Here is an 18,510-nt window from a genome sequence, read left to right on the forward strand (position 1 = left end):
GATAGATGACACAGAGACCGGTCGGTTGCTTTAAGAAAGCTTTATGTTTCCCAAATCAGCTTAGGAGGAGAAGTCAAGTCTGCTTAGGAGAGAGAGCTCCCCAAGAAAAAAGAGCTTCCCTTTTTAAGGACTTCTGCCATCCATCTACATACAATTCTTTCCAGACTTCTCACCCTCCTGGCTGGTGGTTTATTCTCCCCCAGAATCGGGGAGACACCGCAGGGGGGACAGGAAGAAGCATCTAGCCTTAGGGGGTGTCAAAGTCATGGTGTTTCAGTGAGCGAGCCCTTATCTGAGCCCTATCAAGAGCTTTATAGCACTGAATTGTTTTCAGTAAACATCTCACAGCTGCCTGCTCCCAGGCCGAAGGGGAAGTGGGTTTCTGCTCAAGGTCTGGTGTCCCCACAGCTCAGTCGGAGGAATTGATGCATTTAATTTCATTAATTTATGGTGATTTTAATAGTAGTAGTAGTAGTAATACCTCCCTCAAAGTTTTGTTAGAAAGAGTGGGTTATTATTGTAGTATTAGTATGTACACAGACCTTAGAATAGATGCTGAAAGATAAGCTGTGCTCTATGCCATCCTAGCTCTAATAGCCTCTGGCTCTGTAATAGCTAGTGGTTTTGCTTGTAAGACCTATGGTTCTTCTAGATTATTCCTTGTCATAAAAATTTGAAAGACATGTCTTGATGAAACCCAAACATTGGATTTCAGAATTACTTCTGAATACTGGATACAGTTGATAATTATTTGGTTATTTTTTTCTCATTCTAGAAAAGTTAAAGACATGGATATCCCAATTTAATTGGTTTTCTCTGGCATATAGAGAGTGTCATGTTTGTACCTTCTGTTAAGCTGTGTGGATACATTCAGGAAAATGGTAACTACATGGAGTCAAGTTAGGGTAGCTTGTGGATTTGTTGCTTGTTTTACTCATTAGTAGAACCTGAACTAGGGTCCTGGTAACAGTGGATGGTAGGGCTTCCTGGAGATACTGTGGCAGCTCCACCCGCCACTGTTGACAATTAGAAATCAGAATCTGATGAACTGTTTGCTGTAACAGCTGCTGCACAAGCTGCCTGGACTTGAGTATGTGCTAGACACTTACTGCAAAGGCTTACTATGTCCAACCAGACATACAGCACATAAAATCCTAAAAGCTACAAATTCCATTATGTTTACACACACACACACACACACACAATATAGCCTGTTCATCCATTTCTGAATGGATGAATTTCTAGAGGCTAAGATATTTCTGAAAATTTCTTTGAAAAGTTTGCTACAGAGTTGGATTGACTATATTGTCACCTTGCTGCTATGTCTATTATTTGATACCAGTATCTCAAAATTTGTAAACAATCAGAAATAATTAAAATGTATTAGCAGTTTAAGAGACCAATGATATGAGAATTAAGATTAGGCAATAACAATACAAATGATTAGAAATAGATAAACACAGCATAGTAAGATTGCAAGTCTATTCAAATTCAGTAGTGACTCTTAGCTATGTCATTTGAATAGTAAGGTCTCAATAATATTTATGAAAAAAGTTAATTCAGATTTGAGCATTGTGTCAGTATGCAAGCATTAAATAAACTGTAAAAGAATGGTAGGACAATTTAATAAAATTAAATCCACATGTTTTATAAAGTTAACATGCTTTGTTGTAATTGTTTCATTTTGTAAAGTTATTCAAAGTGTGTTATGGAAAGTACACTTATATATAGTTAATTGTACTCGTTACATATTTTTTGATTTTCATATATAACCAGTGATGGTGGTTTGTGTGTGTGTGTGTGTGTGTGTGTGTGTGTGTGTGTGCGCGCGCGTGCACACGCATGTCAGTTGTTTAATTTTGTCAACTTGATACTAACCAGAGTCATCTAGAAAGAGGAAACTTCAATTGAGGGGTAATTGTTCCCACCAAACTGACCACTTGGCCAATTTGTGGGAGTGTTTTCTTGATCGATAAGTGATGTGGGAAGGTCCATCCCTCTGTGGGTAGTGCTAACCCTGGGTGAATCTTGACTTCCTTTAGTGACCCACTAAGATCCAGACATGTAAACAGAATAAATTCTGTCTTCCCCAAGTTGCTTTTGGTTGTGGTGTTCATCATATTAATATAAAACAAACCAGGACAGCGTATGTCTGTGTGTGTTTATGTGTTGCAGGGGTTGGCCAAAAGTGAAATAGTATTCTAATTCATAACTTTTGGTAAAACACAGGAACTCCAAGCTTTGCTAATAAAAAATAATTATAGACATGTCCAATGCCACCACTGTTACTTTCTTGCTTTCAATTTTGTCTTGTTTATGTCTACACACCCTTAGTTCCTGCCTGTTCATATACTGGCCCATTAACAATGGTTATCACATACTATTTTCTTTGACATTCTCATGGAGATGACTTTGACATTAACCATTTGTAAATGCTTTGGTCCTTTGTAGCTTGACCCAGTGGCTCACATGTGATGGCAGGAGGCTGATTTTCCACCTCATTTAATTGCTCAATGTGTGATCAAAAAAGACACAGCCTAGTTATTGTGAAATTTACCAAGATTTTTTTATGTTATTAGAGTTCCATAAAAACATGGTAAGATTGGAAATTTTAACCCAGCTCTGTAACATGCATTCTTCCCATCAGTTGCCAGGGTCCTGCAGCTGTCTCAGCCCTCAAATAACACATGAAATACTTTATTAATTATGAGGCTGTTGGCCGTTTGTTTGGCTAGCTCTGACTTAATTATTAACTCATAAATGCTAATCTGAGTATTTCTCTTACTGGAAAAAGGGTCTGGACCTCTTACTTCTCCCACGTCCTACATGGTGACTGACTGTGCCTCTGTTTCCCAGAAACCTCCTCGACTCCTAGTCCCACCTATCTTGTTTCCCTATTGGCCAATAGTGCTTTATTTATACCAATCAGACAAACATATACACAGAAGGACTTCTGCCAACACAGCTCCCTCCCTTTGAACACTTCACCATTGTGAATTCTCCCCCTTTTACTTGCTGGATAGTAGAGGAACAACTGTGTCAATTAAGTGTCTCTGTAGAGAATCCAGTCATCAGTATTGACAATGTGTTATATTATTAAGGATATTGTTTTCTAGGGGTAGTATCATCTCTGGTGGTGATACTATCTTCTCAGGAAGACAATCCTGACTGCTGGCCAAGCTTTATTTACTTTATAGAAAGAAACTACAGCCCAGAACTCTTTGTTCATAAGCTGAGGAAATACCTACCATAAGTAATTTGCAGTTAAATTGCATCCTGCCCACTCTTGCTTTGAGGCTACTCTGAAAAATCTTTGGTATAAGCCTATGCTAAAACAAGAGGGGGCATATTTCGCAGTAAGAGGGCTTTAAAAGTCAACAAATTAATTTACTTTCCCCTTCCAGCTGTGCTGTTCACCCCCTACTCCAGCTCTGAGCTGTAATTAAGTGCATGTTTTCATAATAAAAGCAATCTTGTCCTGGTGCTTCCCCAGACGCACATTCTGACCCAGATTCCCATTATGAATCATGACTGTCACATGGTTTTGAAATCGGCTTCATTTCCCCTCTCTACTCCCCACCCCTGCTGCTGAAGATTCATTCTCACACCAGCATTTATTTCAGTGTGGTGTTGTTTTGGTTTTCTATTCTTTACCTTAAATTTTTTTTACATAGAATATATTTTAGTCAGATTACTTCTCCTCCCCAGATGCTCCCGATCTACATACTCACTCAACTTTGTGTTCCCTCTCTTTCAACAAAAGCACCATAAAACAAAAGCACAGGTAAAACTAAACAGAAAACCAACACGATGAAAAATCCCAATACATAACAAAAAGTGCAAACATATACATACTTACACACACACACACACACACACACACACACACACACTGAAGTCCATTTTGTGTTGGTTGACTACTCCTGGTCATGGGGTCTGCTCTGAAGTGTGGATGACAAACCCAGGGACATTCTTATTGTAGGAAACTGATTTTCCCTTTGTCAGCAGTTATCAATTGCAAAAAGCATTTTGGTTAGGGGGTGGGAATTTGTGTCCATTTTTCCTTTCTGGTGTTAGGATTTTGTCTGGTTTGAATCTGTGCTCATCTTGTGCGTGTTGTCATGGGCTCTGGAGTTCATATGTGATCTTCTCTGTTGAGCATAGAAATTACTGTTTTCTTGGAGTCACTGACCACCTCTGGCTGTGAGAATCTTACTGCCTAGTCTTCCACATAGATCCCTGAGCTTTCAGGGGAGGGGTTTGGTAAAGACATCCCATTTAGGTCTGGATTCTCCAAAGTTTCTCATTCTGTCCATTGTTCCATCATTTGATTTCTCTTTATTGATTGCTTAGAGAAAGGATTTAATTCTTAGGTTCCTTGAAATTGGCATTGCCTTTTTGTTTTGTTTAACAGAAAGGGACAATATCCAAGAATCCAATGTTGACAGCTAGGCATAAAACCATTATCATTAAGTAGCATTGAACAGTTGCATAGGGATGTTTCTGAGTGGTGGGGCCATTGCCTCCTATGTAGGTCAGTCTCAGATCAACTTGACCAGATCTAGAATCACCCAGAAGGTTAAGCACCCCTCTGGATGTGTTTGTGAAGGCATTGCCAGAGAGGATTAACTAAGGAGGGAAGACCCTTACTGAACTGGGATGCAATATCCCATGGGCTGGGTTCCTGAACTACAGAAAGCCACCTGAATAGCACTATTCATCTCTGTGCTACCTGACTGTGGACTGCATTCAGCTTTGTTTGTTTGTTTGTTTGTTTTTCATGCTTCTCCTACCTTGTCTTCTTACCTGTGTAGCACTGTATCCTTCTTAAATCATGAGCCAAAAATATGTTCTTTGTCCTGCATGTTGTTTTAATTAGGTATTTTGTCTCAGCATTTAGGAATATAACTCAAGTGCCTAGAATGTTCAATGTTCAGGATTTCAAAATAACTATCTTTCCAATAATCAAACATCTCATTTAAATAGATGTTGAGTAATTGTAGTACTCTCAACCATGTTTGTTTCTTCTGGGAAGGTACATGCTGATGCCAGTTCAAGGCAGTTTTGCCTCTGATGTTGGAATCATTTCTTCCTTCACAGTTCTGCTCATTTTCTCTTTAGTGTCTTTCCTGACATTCAGTTAGCCCCCAAACTTAGTCCTGCATGTTAGAGGTGAACTGCCCTTCAGTCATTGTCTTCTGATAGTTTAATTCTTGCTCTCATTGGCTTTGCTATCTCTTACAGACTCCACTCAGTAATCACACTCTTCCTGCTAAATCATTTTCTCTATAACTTCCGTGTTCCCATGCTGTTGGAACATCCTTACCAAAGATTTCTCCCCCGAACTTGAAAGACAAGCTCTCTTTCAAAGTCCTCACCCTCTCTTCCCATCTTGGCTTCTGTAAGCCTTTTTCATATTTTAAACTCTTTGGGATTTTTAAAATATTTTCAACTTCCATTTCTTATGCTCTCTAACAGTTCATTTAAAGTTTCCTTTTCTGGTTCTTTCCCCAGACACTGTTTCAATGGAGCTAAATCTTTTCTCTTACAGGATTTGACTTGGGAGACTTGGGAAAACCTGTGTTGCTGAATCTGACCTTCAGAGCTTGCTTAGTAGGTCTGGACTAGGGATTACAATTTTTCCTTTCTATCAAGTTCATAGAAGAAGAAAACAAAACTTTGTAGATGGAAATCTCATGAAAAGAATTGTTCCTAAATTTCAACTTTGCCCCAAAACTTATTTCTGCTGTCACTCTTTCCTTTAGGTCATGGATTTCTGTTAGGCATAGTTCCATCTCCATCCGAGGCTAACATTTTAGAGTTCTGGTTTTCTCCCAGATCTCCATAATCCTTCTATCCAATTAGACATGCTATCCTGTTATTTCATTTGTAACTGCCCTCTTTTTATGTGTAAGCAATGTCTTTGTGGCTCAGCATGGTCATGTAGCCTATGAGAAAACACTTTTCCACATCACACTTTTGTAAAATGGCTTTAAAATGTAAATCAGTGGCTCCCCATTGCCTTCAGATTAAAATATGATTTTTTCCTTGATTGACATATAAATCTCTTTGATCTCTCTTAATGGTTTTAGCTCTTTCTAATCCTCCTACCAAAGACCTTTCTCTGGGCTTTTCTTAATGCCAGACTGAATAGAAGGGAAACTTCTTTGCATAATTTTACATTCCTACCAGAAATACATGAGGATTTTAATTTATCTGTATTTCTCCCAACACTTCCCACATATTTGTTAACTGTTATTTCAGCCTTAATACCACTTGTAGAATTGTATTTCATTGTGATTTGAGACTGTGATTCTCTAACAGTGATAGTTACTCATGGTGGTTAATGCTGCAGCCACTTATTTGCCAGTTGTACAGTGTGATGACTAATTTTGAGTTTCAACTTGACGTGATTTGAAGTCATCAAGGAAAAGAACATATGCATAAGTTCAAAAGAGATTACTAGATTGGGTATACTGAGGAAGGAAGATCCACTCTTGATGGGAGCAGGACTACTCCAGGGCATGGGATCTCAGGCTGAATAAAAAGAAAAACAGGGACTGGGAGCCATCATTCTTTATTCTCCACATTTTAACTGATGATGCAATGTAAGCACCTGCCTCATGAATTCCATCTTATGATGGAATTGACCCTAAATAAACCTTTCTCCCTTAAGAAACTTCTTATCAGATAAAGAATGGAAATTAGAAAAGAAGAAGAAAGAAAAAGAAAACGAAACCAAACAAATACAAAGCAAACAAAAACTGTCTCTGTGACCTGATGGGGAAGTCCTGTGTTTATGTCAATAAAGCACTGTTGGCCAATGGGGAAGCAGGATAGGTGGGACTAGGAGTCAAATAGGACTCTGGGAAGGAGAAACACAGGGAGTCATCATGTAGCTGCCATAAGGGTAAGAAGTCCGGACTCATTTCTCCGGTAAGAGAAATACTTAGATTAACAATTATGGAGTGATACCTAAGTCAGAGCTAGCCAATAAGAAACAAGCAAGACCAACAGCTTCATTATTAATACAGCGTCCTGTGTGTTCATTTGGGACTGATGTGGCTCTGAGACCAGGCTGGCGGGAAGGCTTCTCTCTACAATGACCCCTCTGGACACTGATGTGGTCCTCTTTCAGCCACAGCCTTCTGTGCATGTACCATTTTGCTCGTCTGTCTTTCTTGCCTCTCCATCATATACCAGTTGTCATAATAGCATTGGAAGTTGTGGTGTGTACCACAGTATACACTTTTGCAAAAACAGCTCAGCATGGTTCTTGGACATCAACATGGCGAGGCTGCAGTCCAGACTATAGACATTGCTTGACCTTCCAGGGACATCAATACTGACCCTGGCTGCTGTACAACCATGGTCCAGACATGGTCCTTTGCAGCAATATGGCCTCAGGTGGCAGTCCAGGCCTTTCACATCAGCCTTTTCCTTACTACTGTTGACTCTGCAGCTCTTCCTCTCTTTGTATCACACACAGTTCTGTCTTTCACTCCCATCTCTCCTCAACCACATACTTGCTTGCTTCTTGCTTTGCCTTTCTGTTATGGCTGGTAGTAGCCTGGTGTATTTCAATGTTTCCTGGTCTATTATTTTTTGAAATCTCTTCTGCTAGCTTCTTTTTAATTGGAAAATTAATTCATTTATTTTTATTAATGATAAGGCATGATATATGAATATGGCACATTTTGCTGTTTATTGTGCATGCCTTTTGCTGATGTTGGATTCAAAATCCATCTACTACTGCTGTCTTTTCTCTTATTTTATAGAAGCACACTTTAGTTATTGCTCCCCTTTTATGTTGTAAGTTTGAGCTATCAATCCCTGGTTCTGTTCAGTAATACCTTTAGGTTAGTAACCTAATTTCAATAATACATATATAACTTTAGTTATTTGGACTCTATTTTCTCATTTTATGTTATTTTACTACAAATTATTTTTTAAACATTGTACATTCATTAACCTAGACTATTAGCATATTATGTTACATTAAATCAGGAGAGAGAAAAAAAAAAGACTAAAAACAAAGAGTTCATGGGCTCCCAAGATGGCTCACTTACCCCTAATCCTGATGTTGTGAGTGAATCCTCAGGCCCCATTTGGTGAAATGAGAGAAACAACTTCCACAAGTTGTCCTCTGACCTCCATACTCTAGTACTGACACATGCCTCCAACAACACAAGCACAATGAATAAATGTAATGTAAAGTTTAAAAAACCCATGCTGTCTTTACATATGTCCCCCTGTTGTAGCTATGCATGCTCCTTATTTTGTTATGTGGTTGGTGTTACAGTCCACAGTCATTTCATTTGAATGCCAAGGTCAGCCAAGGATGACTGCTTAGGAACCTCCTAGGTCTTTATGACCATGTACACAGCCACATGCATCCTGCACATCACCTTGCAGGTCTCCAGGAACAAGTCAGAGCTTTGCAAAGACTCCAGGGCATCTCATCCACAGTCTTTCTCTCTTTTAAGCTTTTGTCAAGCCTGTCATTTGCCTGACTTTTATCCATTGCCTCAGGCACCTGTGATTTCAAACATCATAAAGACCCTTTCCTCTGAGACTTATAGCAGTCTATGAATCCTAGCAAGTTTAACTAAAGACAAACTTTTTGAGTGGGATTTTCCAGAAAACCATAGAACAGGTCAAATAATGGCAATTGTTTGGGAGCAAGATATGTTATCCTTGAAGTGCCAGAAATTGGGCTGTCACAGATCCTCCCTGCTTCAGAGTTGGAGAACTGTATATGAAACAAAACGCACAAAGGCAGAAGCATATTTCCTGCCTTTAGTATTAATTTTTGTGGTGCTTTGTTTTGTTTGCTTTTATGAATCACTACTCTGGCTACATACAGTAAGCCTTTAGTTAATTCCTGATGTCTTAAACAAGCAAACAAATCAATACTTAGTAACTTTAGTCAGGTGTGTTAATAAACTTACTAAATCAAAAGTTAAAAATTCCTTAATTTTTTATTCCCGGTACCACTACCACAATTTACAGAACGATATACCTGATGTAATGAAAAGAAAAGTAAAAGAAAAACCTGCAACAGATAAAGGGCCTCAGGAATGTAATCTGATTGGCACTGCATTGCTTTAATAATCAATAGCTGTACTTTTTGCAAACTGTGGCTATGACCGTCTTATAAAAGAATGGTTCCTGATTAAGCTGCAGAAACTTTTCCACATTAGAGGAATTGTAAAACACTGCCACAGAAGGAAAGACTATATACTTAATTGCTGTTGTCCTCTATAATTTCCAAAGTCATTATAGTTCTCACCATACTTCCACCAAAATTTCCTCCTTCATTGTAACCAACATATCCTCCTCCACCACTACTATATCCACCATCTTGGTTTCCATACTCTGGTCCACTACCATCATAGCCAGCTCTACAGCTGTTACTATGACTATATCACAGTTGCTACCGTAACCTCCAAACCCATTCTATCCACCATCACCACCTCCATAACTACCTCTACTACCACCACCTCCACCATCATAGCCTCCTCTTCCACCAAAGTTTCCACCATGACCAAAATTACCTCCACCACTCCAAAGTTCCCTCCACGATCCATCTATTTTGTTTGAAGATCTCTCATTACCACACAGTCTGTAAGTGTGCCCCATTTCTCAAAATGTTCTCTCAAGCTATCATCTGTGGTTTCAAAGTTCAAATCACCAATAAACGGCTTCCTCAACTGTTCTGACTGTGGTGGGTCTTGACTCTCCATTTTGAGACCTGACTTGCCTCTTCCAACTCAAGTTCAATAGAAAGTGCGAGATTTTAAAAGTCCTTACCAACCCATTCCCATTAAAATTCTAATGATGTTTTCTAAAAGATAAAACATGTTGCATTGGTTATGGTTATTATTCTAATAACATCAAGAATTATTAATGTGAAAAGTAAACACATTTTATGCACAAATTTAGCAGTTTCAAACTATTGCTTTTGTTCAGATTTTAAGTGTGCTCCCATATCTGATAACTCATGGTCAACATTCATATGCAATCATATTTTTTTGCATAAGCATTGGAAATCATCTAGTACTCCTTGCTACTTTATGAGCTATGATTATTGGGTCTAGTCACTTGGATACATTTGGAAATTTGCAGGTAATTTGGATGCTTAATCCTCCTGCTCTGGCAAAGATTATGGCAGTGTCTAAAAAGCTGCAGAACTCATGCTTCCAAGAGTCACAGCAGAGTAGAAAATAACACTTGAAGGGACACTAGACCACTTGAGCATGTGGCTTTGACAGGCCTTGCCCTTCCTCCTCACTCCCTCAGCCTAAAACAAAACAAAATCAAAACACAAACAAACATTAAAGACCTTAGATTACATTCCTGAAGCTATCTCCCAAGGTTCATTTCCTAATTTGGCCAATCACTCCTCTTGAGGCTGACTGCCAAGGTCTAGGTATCAAAGTACTGAAATCCAGCAATCAAAAGGCCCCTTAGGCTCACCTAATGAACTTGCCCAATTAAAATTAAACACCTCCTCCTAACTGGGATTTTCCTCTTATACTTTTATAAACTGCCAGTTTACTATGTGCCAAGTTTGTCTCCTCACTATCCTTTGTCCTCAAGAGCAACTACCCTTTCCCCCTTTTCTCCCCTCTCCTTTGTTTTCCTTCCCTTCTCCTTCTTCCTCTATCTCCTGTCTTTGTCTTTTATTCCTTTGTCACTCTGGGGCAAACGAATCTCTCTTGTGCTTACATCTTGGCCTGAGAACCTGGCCTTGGGTGTCCAGAGCCGATACTTTTCCTTTCATCACTAATTCTTTTTTTGTTTGTTCGTGTTTGATTTTTTGAGACAGGGTTTCTCTATGTAGCTCTGGAGCCTATCCTGGCACTCGTTCAGTAGACCAGGCTGGCCTCAAACTCACAGGAATGTGTTTGCCTCTACCACCCAAGTGCTGGGATTAAAGGTATGCACCACCAACGCCTGGCTTGTTTCATCACTAGTTGTTTATGAACAAAATAAATAGCGGTTGTAGAATCATTGTGATTTTATCTATCCCCACGAACTCTTTGGTGTTTTTTAAAAAAGATTTGTCTCTATTATATTTATGGGTCTTTCTTCTTTCTTTGTGTGAATGACACCTGTGTGCAGATATCCTCTATATTAGAAATCCAATGAATTGCAATGGAAGATCTTAAGGAAGAAGGCCCTCAATCTACTCAGTTTTAAGGCATCATTCTGGCTGTGAAGTGAGTAGATATTAGAAGAAGTTGCAATATTGACAAAGATTAAGACTAGCTGGAAGGTTCAGGCAGCTCCCCAGTGCTAAATGGATGACTGTTCAGAGTAGGAAAGGCAGTAGACTTGGAGTGAAGCATATTGATATGAGCTGCTTTATACATAGTGTAAGATCTGTTAACATATTAACGGAACAGGTGTGGTAAAACTGACTAAAGCATCTTGGGCTTGAAAAAAAGACACAGAAGGAGAAAGATTTATATGCTAGAGGGGGCATGCCAGGCAGGCTGAAGTAGGTGAAACACACTGAGTCTGGAATGGAAAGGGAAGGTTAAACCCCTCAACATAGATGTCTGAGATTCAGGAGCAGATTTCATTAGAAAGTCATGACCTGCTTAGAAATGTTGAGATTTTAAGGCAGTTATGGGAAATATCTTAATTAAGGGTCCACTGGGAAAACTTGCTTCACAAGACTAAGGACCCAAGTTTGAATCTCCAGACCTACATACAGTCGGTTGTTATAGTGTGTAATTAATTATAATTCCAGCACTCTTGTGGTGAGAATTAAAGAATCCTGGAAGCTTGTGAGCCAGCTATCCTGGTATACACGGGGGTGTTCAGCCAAGAGACACTGCTTCAAACAAGATGGGAGATGGGTGTCAAGGTTGTCTTCTGTCCTCTACATGTATGTCATGTCACATGCTCCTGCACTCACATGCACAAACATATCACACACACATATACATACATACATACATACTTATACACACACATACACCCCACACACACACATATATTCACACACACAATTGCAGGCTTCACAAATACAAAGATTAAAGCAAAAGCCTTATTCGTAAAACCTGTGGCAGTCCATCATTTATAAATTTAGACAGAGAATAAGGCCACTAAGTAAAAGATAAACAATGGTAGATAAAAGTTGAGGAGCCAAAGAGAGAGATTCTTAACCTCTCAACCATTAATTTACAGTGAAGATCTAAGTTTTGGATCTGGCACCTGACTGGCTTCCTTTGTAGCTCAGCTCTGCCTTTAATCTCTGTTTCTCACTTGTCACCTTACAAGATGTTTTCAAGGTTAAATGGATGCAGCTGAAGCTGTAGAGCAATACTCAATAAGTGATCATTATAATTTCCAGCAGCTTTAATTTATTGAGTAAAACTTTTTGTATTAGTTCCCCCAGGAAGGTATTCTTGCAGTGGATATCATTAAAGAGTATGATGCTTAATTGAGCCATTTACATGGAAAATACATGTGGAATATTGGAATAATGGAGATAGGTGAAACATGCAAGGGTTATATGGGAAGGGAACTTACCTTACTCTTGGAATGACATACAGATGTAAAGAACTGCAGGAGGTATCCAGCAGCAGAGTAAGGCACTTTAGGCAGAATGGAGAGTGAAGCAGTTTGCAAGAGCAGTAAGGGTGGGAGAGGTTGTAATCCCTAAGTAAAAATTACGAATAGGTGATGGAGCACAGAGATCAGATCATAAAAGAGTTTCATTTGTTTGTTTTGTGTTTTCCCTTGAAGAACCTAAAAACAAGTCATTTAACTATGGGATGCAGTTTAAGACAGAAGAAAGCGTGTTGGATACAGTAGCTGGCTTGTAAGACCCTTTGTGGACAGTTTCTCCCAGCTCTTTTCTGCTGTAGTGGCAAGAGAGCTTCAGGAATACTTTGCAAGTGTCTATTGCAACCTGCAATGCATATACAGGGGTGCATTTGGTGCCAGATGTAGCCCAGCATTGTGACTGGTTCACTGCCAATCATTTAAAGACAAATCAATGACCATTTTGAAACAAGCCCTGATTCAGAATTAAAGAGGACAATGGATTGCCTCCATTTGATAAGAGAACGGGAAACTTGGAGTGATATTTGGAGTGTGTGCGTATGTGCGTGTGTGCGTGCGTGTGTGTGTGTGTGTGTGTGTGTGTGTGTGTGTGTTGGAACAGGAGCTGCTGTTAGAGATGGAATTATGAGGTCACTAAATGAAACAAGAGAATTAGTGAAGTGACCCAAAAAGAATGAAACATCATGAACACATTCTGTCTTGACTAAGTAGCATCTTTCTTGAGTATAAGGATTGGGATATCAGACCTGCTTAGCTCTATGTTAACCACTGTAACAGAAATGCTTTAGAATAGTTGCAACAAAATTCTAAAATCTACATGTAAATTAACTATATAACTTAATTATGTTTACTAAAACTAAATGCATGTCTTATAATGCTAAACCGAAGATGCAGCTGCAGTAGCTTAGAGGCAGAAAGCAGGAGGAAGGAGTTATTGGAGATTGGGAAACATGGAAAAAGCATCTTAGAAGGGGAGCAGCAAATATGTGGAAGGGTTATGTGTGGAGGTCAGGAAAATTGAAGGAGACCCATGAAGGGGTGAAAGAGGAGTTTAAGAAAGGGATGTGGAGGGTAATGGATCATACAAGAAGAGAGCTACTGGGGTCAGAAGAGAATGGGTAAGGACACAGGGTAGGGAATGCAGAAGAGGAGAAGGAAGATAGAAGTAAACATGAGAACACCACAAGGAAATATAGGCTTGTATGCTAACTAAAATACAGACATATTAGGAGTTCAAGGGCATCTATGGCTAGACAGGAAATTCCAGGACAGCTTGAACTGTATGTGAAATAATCTCAGTAAAACATATTAAAAGAAGTGCAATGAAGTAAGAACGAGAAGGATTAGCTCATTCCCCAGCATCAGAGGTTTACAAAGGAACACCTGCAATAATAATGCTCTTACTTATCTGGGAATGGAAAAGGAAACTTGCTAAATGCTAACCTGTAGAAAAGAAAGAACATATGTTCATAGCATAAGTTAAATTCATGGATTTTGTGATTCATAGATATAGAGAACTAAGCAATAAATAAACAGATAAATAATAAACATAAATAAAAACATTGAGAGTGTTTTCTAGGCTCTCCCTTACCTCTACAAGACTGGGATTTGTAAAATACTGATTATATTATATATTATGCTTTAGTTCAATATAATTTATGAGGTCTTGTTATCAAGGTAACAGTTTGTAAACATCTGAAGGACCATGTTTTTCTTTGGTGCTAATGAAATGTTTGAAGAAGAGGGTGGAGTTTTATTTATTCCAAGAATTCTTCCTTGGAAATGAAAGAATAACGAACCAAAATGGAAGCGAAATTATGACAAGACTAGTTAGAGATATTAGGTAACCTTCAGATTCCAAAGCAGCAAAAGATCGCTGGACAGAAGTCTGGTCTCAGATGAATATTTCTAGAGTGATTTGCCCAAGATGGTTATTGAAGCCAAGTAGATGGACGAGGTCACCTAGATGATGCCATATCATAGCTAAAAAAGACTAATATCAGAGTCATAAGTTAAGGAAAGCAGGAGAAAATTATCCAAGAAGTGGAAAACATGGGAAAAGAAAAAAAAACCCATGTTTGGGTTTTTACTACTATGACCAGACACCATGATCACAACAACTTTTACAACTGAAAACATCTAATTGGGGTAGCTAGCTTACAGTTTCAAAGGTTCAGTCCATTATCATCATAGTGGGTAGCATGGCTGCATGCAGGCAGTTGTGTTTCTGGAGCTGAGATTGCTACATCTTTCAGGCAATAGGAAGCTGTCTAAAAGTCATACTGAGGGAAGCTTGAACAAGACAACTCAGTCTCTCCCCAATGTAACACACTTCTTGCAACAAGGCCACAACTCCCAATAGTGCCACTCCCTTTGGGGTCCATTTTCTTATAAACCATAGAAGGAGCATCACTCAAACATTATTCTTCTGGCTCCCTTTCTCTCTTTTCTGCCTCTGTAATTTGCATGTTCAGGAGAAATTCCGTATTTTTTTTCATTTAACCCAAGGTGAAAACTTATGCTGAGGCTACAAAGGAGAGAAAAATCTACTCTACAAGGACATCAGAAACAAAGCACACAGTCTCTGCAGTAAATAATAAGACTAAGAAAGCTGGTGTGCATGCATTAAGCACTTGATAGGTGATTCAGGGTGCAATAAACCACTGAATTCTCAACAACTGTTTAAGAACATTATTTTACCCACTAGAAGAAGATAAAGCACATATTTAGAAAATAAGATTACCACAATGCTGAAGGCAAGCCTGAAATCTCCCTTTGTACTTCGTTTTCTATATTTTCCATATCCTGAGTTTTAAGCATCAGAGTTCATTGAGCAAGTTGCTTAGCCTATAGACTTCCATTAAGACACGACTTGGAATCCTCCTTCCTCCCAGTAAAATACTGTCTCTGGTCATGATGTTAAAATCGAGTATTCCTGTTGCTTTCACCACTCTGTCTCCATACTGCTAGATACTTCAGGCAAACTATTTGGAACATCTGTTCTCAAGGGCTGTTTCTGTTCATTTCCTCTGTCTGAAACCACTTTCTCTACCATGTCTGGACCTCCAAAGCATGCAGTCTCATAACTACTTCATTAAGCATTTTTTTTCACAATTACCTTTCCATATTCCCCTTGCTGGTCACCTTACTCCCACCACTGAGAAATTTGTTTTTATATTTATTAAAAGCCATTGTTTGAACAATAACGTCAAAAGAGGGTCATACATTGATTTGAATAACCAAGTAGGTGTTAGTTAATCTTATATAAGGTGATTTCTATATCTGGTTTGATGATGTTTCCAGATATGCCTTTAAGGTTATATCCAGAAGAAATCATTATTAACATCTTTAGACTGAAAATCTGATGACCTCTACCAAAGGAATGGGGCAGCATCTGATCCACTGCAGATCAAAATAGAACAGAAAACCAGAGAAAATGAACTTGAACTCAGGATGTCCCACTGCTTGAGTATGGACAAGACCTTTCCTGTTTTTAGCTTTTCCATATGCAAGCTATTAGATGGACTCTAGAGTCTATGGCAGCTACAACATTGCCTCTTTAGATATTATACCTTTGAGTGGCACTATTTACTTTCCTAAGTAGCCAGATTGCAGAAGACAAGAGAGTGTGACAGCCTCCAATGCTAAGTAGTGGCCATATATCTATTGTCTGTCTTCTATCTGTTTAATCTTGTTTTATGTGAATATTCTGAGTTTTTTTATTTAAAAAATAAACAATATAGCTTAATATTCTCTCAATGTTCCTTCTGTGTTTAGAAAAGTTTTCAAAATAAACTTTTTTTCAGGTCACTTTCTGTATTGAACATTTCTTCTCTAAAGACTAAGTATCTTAAGGTCTCTTGGCAGGCTATTCTAACCTAGTTCCCTGTCTCTCTTTCGTCTCTCTCTAAATAAAAATCTTAACTAATGTAAGCGTTTACATTTGATACAGGATCTTACCGTTTTGTAAAGGCATCAGTGTTTCAGGAACTACAGTGGCCAGGTGCTATTCTATTGCTAGGGGGTCCTGGTCTCACCTTTAAAAAGATTTTCTTTTTACTTGAGCAACTTCTCCGTCATTCATTACTCTACTCCCCTCCCATCTGCCTCACACATTCCAGGCACTGATGCTTTTTCCACACACATTTACTTTTACTCCAGATTTGACAGGTGCTTCCTCAAACTCGTTACATTCCTTCAAACTCACCTTCCAAGGTTTGCTATTATGGGGATAAGCCATGATGCCCTGGCATTAGTAAACTTCCTTCTCATAGTAAAGGAAAAACAAAAACGGTGCTGTTCACGTGACTCATCAGCTTAAATAACATTTCAGTATAGACTCAGTCCTTGATGACTGTGAAATGAAGTTCAGGCTGAATTCAGTGATACTGGCATTTTTTTTTCAATTTAACAATTTTCACAGCAATATGTCTGCAATGGATTCTTTTAAAGATAGACAGTGTCTTCGGGAAATTTCCACTGTCATAAATGGGTATTTATTAGTGTACTATGGTAGTTAACAGCATGGACTGGGCAAAGAGACAAACCTTCTTTTACCCCACTTCTTTGGATCCTCATTTGAAAAGATACCATTCTCTTCAAAGTCCAATTGGGTCATCTTACCCACAGTGAAAGCCAGCTCACCCTTCTTGTTATTTCAACCGACTTCATCTTTCTCTTTAGCATCTTCCTTTCAAGTTAACATCTGACATGTTTTATGGTTCACTCTCCCCAAACTTACTAAAGTGGCTAGCAGGAATTGTGAGGCCTTTTATTTATCACTCTCCTATTGCTTCATTGTGCATTCTTGGCACACAGGAGCAATAGATCCTATCTGTGAGTGGGATCCTGCTTCCCCCACTCACTATCTGTGTGCTCAGGGGAGTTACTGAAGTGCCTAGTCTTCAATTACTACCATTCAACACTGAGGGTACCAGTGTTCACTCTGACATCATTTTTATTAGAATTCATGGGAAATCATTCATCCAAAGAATTTCTTAAAAATATCCAGTCCAATTTAGAACATATGCTTCATTTGTTGGCTACTGGTTTATACCATCACTGGCTCTAATAGCCTCAAACTAGAAATTAGGCAATTGTCCATCAGCAGTAATCAGACTGCATACAGACATTTTGGTGCATTCGTATGTTCATACAATGAGACGTCAGTATATAAATAGCACAGATTTATGTACTAAATGGATGAACATTAAATTTAAACAAACATTTAATTAAAGACATAAAACAAGTATTGTCTATGGTATGAGAATTTAGCTGACTTTAAATCCTATAGAAGAGTAGAAATGTGTTATGTTGAGAAACTGAAAATACTACTCCTTTTTGTAATTATCATTGTCATTTAAAAATAAAACATACTACATTTATTCAACAACAATGTTATGGGAATAGAAAGCAAGTTTCTCAGTGATCACAAATGCCTGGCATGTTACTCTGAAATTCAGGAGCAATAAGTCAGTATTCTCAGATTTTTTTAAATGATGATTATTTTACACATACCTTTCTAACAAGCTACATTTTATTATTTGGATAGCTAAAGTAGTATATTTAAAGAATAAAATATACTAACAAAGACAATATATGCCTAACAAAGATCTGCACCCTACAGAAGTACTCAAACAATGAAAAAAATAATTGTCTGTGTCACTAGGGGCCCCCTGAGTGGAGGTCAGAGAGGGTACAGTGTTCTGTTCACCCATCCAGCAGCCTCCCTGGAACCTGGAGACAGTCAGATGCAATAGAGAATCAAGTCAAGCAAGATCTCGTTTATTGTTTAACAGTAAAGCCCTCTTAAAGTAAAAAAACCTCAGAGGGGTAAAAGTATTACCCAATAATTTTAAAGGTATTCCTATTATGTATCTAGTGTCCTATCGCCTCTTGGTCTACTAGTGTGATAACCTCATCAGGTGT

The sequence above is a fragment of the Mesocricetus auratus genome, unplaced genomic scaffold (assembly GCF_017639785.1).
Source record: "Mesocricetus auratus isolate SY011 unplaced genomic scaffold, BCM_Maur_2.0 Super-Scaffold_100010, whole genome shotgun sequence".
Lineage (NCBI taxonomy): Eukaryota > Metazoa > Chordata > Mammalia > Rodentia > Cricetidae > Mesocricetus > Mesocricetus auratus.